We start from the raw sequence: 9001 nt of genomic DNA, 5'->3' as shown, positions 1-9001 counted from the left end.
TAATAGTCACTTTCCTTTCTCCAGAAAGACAGGAGGAGAAGGAGGTGAACCAAGACTTTCAAGTTGTCTCATCCATACAACACTCGTTCAAGCTGCAAGAAAAGAATGGAAGACTTTGAGCAAGAGAATGAAGAACTCAGAGAAGAGATTAATACTCTCAAAAGTACTGTTGAAAGACTCAATAGTATGGTAGAAGCCCTGGTAGTTGCGCAGAATCGACCAACGCCAGAAGAACCGCAAAGGACTGTGGTTTCCGAGATTGTTTCTACTCCCATTCCTCAATATACCATGCCGCCTGATCGACCTTGGGGCATGCCGTATAAATTTATTCCAGAAGGGTACATACCTCCAGCTTCTGAAGCTCCAAAAGTCACCATGGATATGCGTCCACCGGAGGGTTACAAACCTCTGGAAATTGAAGTTCCAAGAGCAACGGCAATGGGTTTCGCACAACAGAATGCTGAGATTCCAAGATCTGCTGTCATGGCTTCTCCATGACCGATTATGCATACTTTTCCCCCACAGGGCGGACAAGTATATCATCACGCTCCAAGTGAGGATTCTGGCGTGTATGAAAGATTGGACGAGTTCCAAGAATAGTTTCTGCAAATGCAGAAGGAACTCAAGACTCTTCGAGGACAAGATCTATATGGAAAGAATGCTGCAGACCTCTGTCTGGTTCCAAATGTTAAGATTCCTCACAAATTCAAAGTACCAGATTTCGAGAAGTACAAGGGGAATTCATGCCCACAAAGTCATCTCGTAATGTACGCTCGAAGAATGTCAACTCAGACTGATAATCAACAATTGCTTATTCATTATTTTCAAGACAGCCTGACTGGTGCTGCACTCAAATGGTACATGAACTTGGACAGTTCAGAGATTCATACTTTTCGAGACCTCGGAGAGGCCTTCGTCAAACAGTATAAGTACAATATGGATATGGCTCCCGACAGAGATCGACTCCGGGCCATGACTCAAAAGGATAGAGAAAGCTTCAAGGAATACGCTTAGAGATGGCGTGAAGTTGCTGCTCAAATTTGTCCACCACTTGAAGAGAAAGAAATGACAAAAATCTATCTCAAAACTTTGAGTCCATTTTACTACGGACGAATGGTTGCAAGTGCACCAAGTGACTTTACCGAGATGGTAAACATGGGTGTACGTTTAGAAGAAGCAGTTCGGGAAGGACGCTTGAACAAAGAACCAAAATCTTCTATTGGTCCAAGGAAGTATGGAAGTTCTTTTCAGAAGAAAAAGGATCAAGATGTCAGCAATGTCTTGCACAAAATCAAGAAGAAAATCCAACCTCAAGTTGCAGCAATAACTCTGGTTGTTAACTCAGCGCCAACTTATCAGCCTCAGGTCCCGCAACAACAAATTCAACAAAGGTCGCAGCAACCTCAGCAGCAGGTTCGACCTCCAAATTACAACAATCGGGCTCCAAGGTATCCTGCCTTTGACCCCGTACCAATGCCGTATGCGGAATTGTTTCCAACATTACTGGCAAAAGGACTCATTCAGACAAGGAGTCCTCCAAATCCTACAAACAGTTCCTCACCATGGTATAAGGCTGACCAATCTTGTCCCTATCATCAAGGGGCACCAGGTCACAATATTGAGAACTATTTCTCTTTCAAGGTTGACGTCCAACAATTAGTGAAGAGTGGAATGCTATCCTTCAAAGATACTAATCCAAACATCCAAGCAAATCCTTTGCCGCAGTGTAAAGAAGCTTCAGTAAATCTGATAGATCAACACCCTAACGTCATTCAAATCTACGACATTCGTCAGATAGGGGAAAATCTTGTCAAGATGCACGCTAAACAAGCTGGGTACGGTCATGTACCACCTCACAACTACTTCACATGTGAAATTTATCCAAAGAATAATCAAGGATGTGCCGTAGTTCAAGCTGCATTACAAGAACAAATGGACTTAGGATGGATTCAACATATCCGAGTCAGAACTGAACATGACATCAACATGGTTCAAGGATGTCCAGGAGAATACAAAATCTACAAAGTTGAAGATCTCGAAGGATCGGTAGTCAGGTTCCATAAAACTTTAAATGGACTTGCCTACTTTGGAACGGATTTCCACGCTTACACTAGATGCGAAATCTGTCGACGAAATTCACAAGGATGTTTGCGTGTTCGCAACGACATTCAAAAGCTGCTGGATGACAATACCATTACTGTTCTTGCCAACAGGGAAGATGATGAAGTCTTTACCGTATCTCCTCAAATTAATCAAGTTGAACCAATGCAAGTTAAGTATGATAGCAGGAAGACAGCAGTTGCTCCACTAGTCATCTACTTACCAGGTCATGTACCGTATGAATCCAGAAAGGCAATACCATTCAAGTACAATGCTACATACATTGAAAATGGTAAGGAAACACCATTACTGTCTGTTGTCAACATTGCTGACGTTAGTCGAGTCACCAGAAGTGGACGAGTCTTCAACAGAACAACAGAAAATATGGAGAAACCTTCGGAAGAAGTACCATATAGGCAAGATGATCATCCGACCAATGTCGTTCAAGCGAAAGAAAATGATGAGATCTTGAAGTTAATCCAGAGGAGTGAATACAACATTGTAGATCAATTACTACATACTCCGTCTAGGATTTCCGTTCTTTCCCTGCTATTGAGTTCTGAAGCTCATAAGGAAGCTCTACAGAAAGTTGTGGAACAAGCTTTTGTAGAACCAAGTGTTACTATAAGCCAATTCAACAACATCATTGCCAACATCTCCGCCAGAACTAACCTAAGTTTCTGTGACGAAGATCTTCCTGAAGAAGGAGTGGACCACAATCTTCCACTTCACATCTCAGTTGGCTGCATGGGTGATGTACTCACAGGAGTCCTAATAGACAATGGATCCTCTCTCAACGTCATGCCTAAATCAACATTATCAAGATTATCTTTCGAAGATTACCCTCTAAGAAGAAGTCATGTCATCGTCAAAGCATTTGATGGATCAAGAATGTCAGTTTTCAGAGAAATGGATCTTCCCATAACTATTGGACCTCAGACGTTCAAAATCACTTTCCAAGTTATGGACATTCCAGCACAATACAGTTGTTTGCTAGGTCGCCCATGGATTCATGAGGCTGGGGCAATTACTTCAACACTTCATCAGAAACTGAAGTTCATAAGAAATGACAAATTGGTAACCGTATGTGGAGAACGAGCTCTGATCGTCAGCAACCTGTCATCATTCTCCGACATAGAACCAAAAGAAGTTGTTGGAACTAAATTCCAAGCACTTTCCTTAGACAAAGGAAAGGAGAAAGCAGCGTCTATCTCCTCATACAAAGATGCAATCTAAGTTGTAAAGGATGGCACTACCAGTGGTTGGGGGCACATTAATATTCCTACCAACAACAAGAACAGAACAGGAATTGGATTCTTTCCGACATCATCAAAAGCTATTCCAGGGATTGAGGTAGTTCTCCCTATTCAAGAAACTTTCTGCAGTGGAGGTTTTCTTCAACCTGTTCAACAAACAGTCAATACCATTGGTACGGAAAACACCGATGAAGAGGAATGGTTATCCTATCTTAACAGAGCAGGATACATCTCCCTACCAGAGTCTTGATAACACGATTTTATATCGTATATTTAGCTTAAAATCCATAGATATTTATAGCATTTTCCATTTATTATGTTAATTTATTATGATATTACGCGTGTATTTGCTTTGTTTCAGGTTTTACACTTCAATTACGACTATTTGCGAAAAGGAAAGAAAATTGAGCCAAAACGACCCTTATCTATGCCTAAAAGACGTAAATTGGGTGCTGAAGTAAAAAGGGAGTGCAATTAAGGGCCAAGTGTGCTGAAAGAGACCCAAAGACCCAATGAAGCAATCCAGCCCACGAAGGAAAGCAGCCCAAGCCACACAAGTAAGCAGAGACGCACGTCTCTGCCACCTCAGCAAAAGGGAGACGCACGTCTCCACCTCCCTAAATTCTCTCCACTTGAGACGCACGTCTCAAGTCTTCCTGAAGAATAGGAGACGCACGTCTCCACGTCCAAATCTGCAGAATCTCCTCTTTTCACGCAAAGCAACTGCAAAGTTTCCCCTATAAATAGAAGCAGTCACTTCACTTCAATCGGTCTGATTTCCTGCCAACGAAGTGCTGCCGAAATTGTACCGCGAACTGCCTTTCATTATTCTGCTTTCATTCAACCGTTTATTTTCTCACAACGATTTCTACACTGGAAATTGTTGTGAACTTTTCGTAGATCTAGCCTTACGTTAGATTTATCGTTTTAATTCCTTGTTTTTATTTTCCGCCATTTAAATTCTGAAGAACAATCCAGCCAACCTGTGGTGGAAGTTCGAGTACTCCAAGATTCAAGTTTTATTTCAGATTTATTTAATTCAGGTTTATTTATAGTTATTTATTTACCGCCTTATTTATATTATTATTGCATGATATATTATATGCCATTCAATATGCTTATTATTATGAACCGAGCCGATTTATGCATGTTTAATCGTATTAATATGTCTCGCTAAATTACTAAAGGTGTCGGTATGTAAAGTAAGTTACCCGTAGGGATCCGAAATAAATTGGCTTAATTATGTTTTATTAATTATCACTTGTTTTTGGTTTGTATGTCTAATTTAATTAGTAAGTCTTAAAACCAATAGAGCGAAAGTTTGAGGGGTTAAGACGGTCAAAGGTTAAAATCAATAGAGCAAAATTTTGAGATCTTTAACTGGATAGTAGACATAGGACATTAGTTTTAAGGATGGCGAAAGCATATTAAAACTAATTGGGACTTATTTATTTTCAAAAATTGTTTTTACACTCGAGCGGGATGGCGAAAGCGTACGTTAGAGATATTAGCTTGCTCCGAGTCAACAGAGCGAAAGTTTGAGATTAGGGGATTTAAATAGATAACAACCTCATAAAATAGGCATTTTATTAATTACGTTGTTTCCAAAAAGCTCTTCTAAAATCTAATGGGATGGCGAAAGCGTACATTAGGATTAGGATAGTAGTCTGACTCAACAGAGCGAAAGTTTGAGACGAGGATTTTTAATCAATTGAATTAGTAAAGATTTTTAATTTGATTATGCAAAAGCCAATGGACCTTCGGATTACCTGTAGTTAAACGAAATACATACTGATACCTGTCTTTTATTATTATTCTTTATTTTCTCACAATCACTTTCCCTTAGGAACAATCGAAATTTTAGCACTCCTAGCTTTAAATAGTAACCTTAGATAACGGTAGATCGATTCATAGTCCCTGTGGATTCGATATCTTTTAAAACTACACGACACGACTGTGCACTTGCAGTTATCCCGACTAATAGACACGCAAAGTCGCGATCAAGTTTTTGGCGCCGTTGCCGGGGACTATTTAAGTCGATATCGTAACTCACTGTTACACCATAGAGACTAGGACAATTCTTCCCTTTCTTTTTGAACGATTGTATGCCAAATACTCGTTCACAAGGAGGAGATTTAATACAACGAATTAACGAGATCGAACGTTTCATTAACGTCAAACGTCGAGCTCGCAATCTTCCCGAAAAAGATCCAATTCTGATTAATCAGGAATTGATTTTTACTGATCCAACGAATCAATTCACCCCAAAGTTAGAGATGGCTGCTCTTCGTCCTCTTAGAGAATATGCCGCTCCTTCGCGCGCTGAACCACACTCAAGCATCGCACCACCTGCGATTGAGGCGAACAATTTCGAACTGAAACCATCACTGGTCCAAGCTGTTCAACAGAATCAATTCTCTGGAAGCCCTGTAGACGACCCTAACCTCCATTTATCTGTGTTCGTGCAATATGCCGACACTGTCAAAGCTAACAACGTTAGTTCCGAAGCTATTCGATTACGTCTCTTTCCTTTCTCCTTGAGAGATAGAGCTAGAGCGTGGCTTCAATCCCTGCCTTCGAACTCCATAACCACATGGGACGAATTGAAGAGAGTATTCTTAGAGAGATATTTTCCGCCTAGCAAAACTGCTATGCTCAGAGGTCAAATCAACGGATTTACCCAAAAAGATAACGAATCACTCTTCGAAGCTTGGGAACGTTATAAGGACATGCTTAGACTATGCCCTCATCATGGACTCGAACCATGGCTGATCATCCATACTTTCTATGGTGGTCTCTTATATAACACTAAAATGACTATAGATGCCGCTGCTGGCGGAGCATTAATGGACAAGCAACATGATGAAGCATATAACCTCATAGAGAACATGGCACAAAACCATTACCAATGGGGTGGAGAACGAGCTGCTCTAGAGAAAGCACAAACCAAAGGAGGAATGTACGAAATAAGTGGTATAGACCGCGTTAACGCGAAAGTAGACGCTTTAACTCAAAAGATCGAGAACTTAACCGTCACTCCATCAGCCACCGCTGCTGCTGTAATACCTAACTGCGAGATCTGTGGATTGACTGGACATGTAGTTGCCAAATGTCAACTCTTGACTAGAACCCCGTCTGATCAAGTAAATTATGCTCAAGGAAACCCCTACTCTAACACGTACAACCCTGGATGGAAGAACCATCCGAACTTTTCCTATAAGAACAACAATGCGTTGTACGCACCTGGACAAGCACCTGCTGTACCACCTGGCTACCAGAAAGCGCCTGTAGCTGCTCAAAACACTCCTAGGAAGTCAAATCTAGAAATCATGATGGAAAACTTTATAGCTTCCCAACAACAAACCAACAAAGACTTCCTGAATCAAAATATTCACAATAGCGAGCAACTGAAACAACTATCGAACAAAGTAGATGCTTTAGCTACGCATAACAAAATGCTTGAAACTCAAATCTCACAAGTAGCTCAACAACAAGCACCTACCGCTGCCCCTGCTGGCACGTTTCCTGCTCAACCACAACCTAATCCTAAAGGACATGCGAACGCAATAACACTACGAAGTGGAACGAATTACGATGGACCCGTTGATCCTCGAACTCAAAACGTACCCATGTCACAACAAGAGCCAAAGGAAACCCAAAAGACATCAAACGATGACCAAACTGCTAAGACTAAAGAGAGCCATAACGAAGTGGAATCTGAAAAGGAAAAACCTTATGTTCCACCACCACCTTATAAGCCGCCAATTCCTTATCCTCGAAGATTAGCTAAATCAAAAACCGAAGCGCAATTTAAGAGATTTGTAGAACTTCTGAAGCAGTTAAACATAACCATACCATTCACAGAAGCCATAACTGAAATGCCTTCGTACGCTAAATTCCTAAAAGAAATCTTATCGAACAAAAAGAAACTAGAGGATAACGAAACTGTGACGCTTACCGCTGAATGTAGTGCTATCATCCAAAACAACATGCCTCCAAAACTGAAAGACCCTGGTAGTTTCTCTATACCCTGCGTAATAGGTAAAACCATTATAGAGAAAGCCTTGTGCGATTTAGGAGCTAGTGTTAGTTTGATGCCTCTTTCAACCTGTAAGAAACTAAATCTAGGTGAGCTTAAAGCAACGAGAATGTCTCTTCAACTAGAAGACCGTTCAGTAAAATATCCTGTAGGAATGTTAGAGAATATCCCTGTTCGTGTAGGTCAATTCTACATCCCGACTGATTTCATTATTATGGATATCCAAGAAGATTCTAACATCCCGATCATATTAGGTAGACCATTCTTAGCAACCGCTGGTGCAATTATAGACGTAAAGCGAGGAAAGCTTACTTTCGAAGTAGGAGAAGAGAAAATAGAATTTATCCTTTCCCAATTCCTAAAAGCACCTTCTATAATTGACACATGCTGCTCTGCTGACATAATCGACGAGTGTGTTCATGAAATACAATCCGAGCCAAACAAGGAAACCGAGATCATAAAAATTCCTATGCCGCCAATCCTTGAAGATGACAACTGGCGAGGGGAATATCAAGATAACCACTTGAGTGAATGCTTGGCACTTACTCCTGATCCTATACCTGGACCGAAGAAGCCTGCTATAGAACTAAAAACACTGCCTACCGATCTTAGATACGAATTCCTTGACGAAGAACAAAACCGACCCGTTATAGTGAATGCCAACTTAGGACAAACCGAGACTGTGAAATTACTTACTGTCCTAAGAAAATACCCAACCGCTTTAGGATACAACATATCAGATTTGAAAGGAATAAGTCCTTCCCTCTGTATGCACCGCATAATGCTCGAAGACGACTGTAAAACATCTAGAGAACATCAAAGGCGGATAAATCCTATCATGAGTGATGTGGTTAAGAAGGAAATCCATAAACTACTAGAAGCCGGAATAATATATCCTATATCCGATAGTAAATGGGTTAGCCCTGTTCACGTCGTACCAAAGAAAGGAGGAGTTACTGTAATCACTAACGCTAAAGGCGAATCTGTAGCACAACGTACCCAAACTGGATGGAGAATGTGCATTGACTATAGGAAGCTAAACAAAGCTACTCGAAAAGACCATTTCCCTTTACCTTTCATAGATCAAATGCTCGAACGCATAGCTAAACACTCGCATTTCTGTTATCTGGACGGATACTCCGGATTTTTCCAAATTCCTATCCACCCTGACGACCAAGAGAAGACCACATTTATCTGTCCTTATGGTACATTCGCCTATAGACGAATGCCTTTTGGGCTTTGCAATGCACCCGCGACCTTCCAAAGATGCATGATGGCAATATTTGCCGACTTCCTAGATGGAATAATGGAGGTCTTTATGGACGACTTCTCTGTCTGTGGAGGAAGTTTTGAAGCATGTTTAGCAAACCTTGAGCTGGTACTTAAACGATGCGTAAGCGTAAACCTAGTCCTTAATTGGGAAAAATGCCATTTCATGGTTCGACAAGGAATTGTATTGGGACACATCGTATCTGATAGAGGGATCGAAGTTGATAAAGCCAAGATTGAAATTATCGAAAACCTTCAACCTCCCAAAACCGTTAGAGAAATAAGAAGTTTTCTAGGACACGCTGGTTTTTACCGACGTTTCATTAAGGATTTCTCT

General features: G+C 40.9%; 1 non-coding gene across 1 annotated transcript; it reads right to left on the bottom strand.

Moving 5' to 3' along the window:
- Positions 1-6007: 6007 nt before the first annotated feature.
- Positions 6008-6114, bottom strand: LOC131608317 (small nucleolar RNA R71). Its single transcript, XR_009285584.1, has one exon. It is a non-coding gene; the product is annotated as a small nucleolar RNA R71 (small nucleolar RNA).
- Positions 6115-9001: the final 2887 nt, after the last annotated feature.

The sequence above is a fragment of the Vicia villosa genome, linkage group LG5 (assembly GCF_029867415.1).
Source record: "Vicia villosa cultivar HV-30 ecotype Madison, WI linkage group LG5, Vvil1.0, whole genome shotgun sequence".
Classification (NCBI taxonomy): Eukaryota; Viridiplantae; Streptophyta; class Magnoliopsida; order Fabales; family Fabaceae; genus Vicia; species Vicia villosa.
The sequence above is the reverse complement of the archived record's forward strand: the minus strand, read 5'-3'. Positions and strand labels throughout refer to the sequence as shown.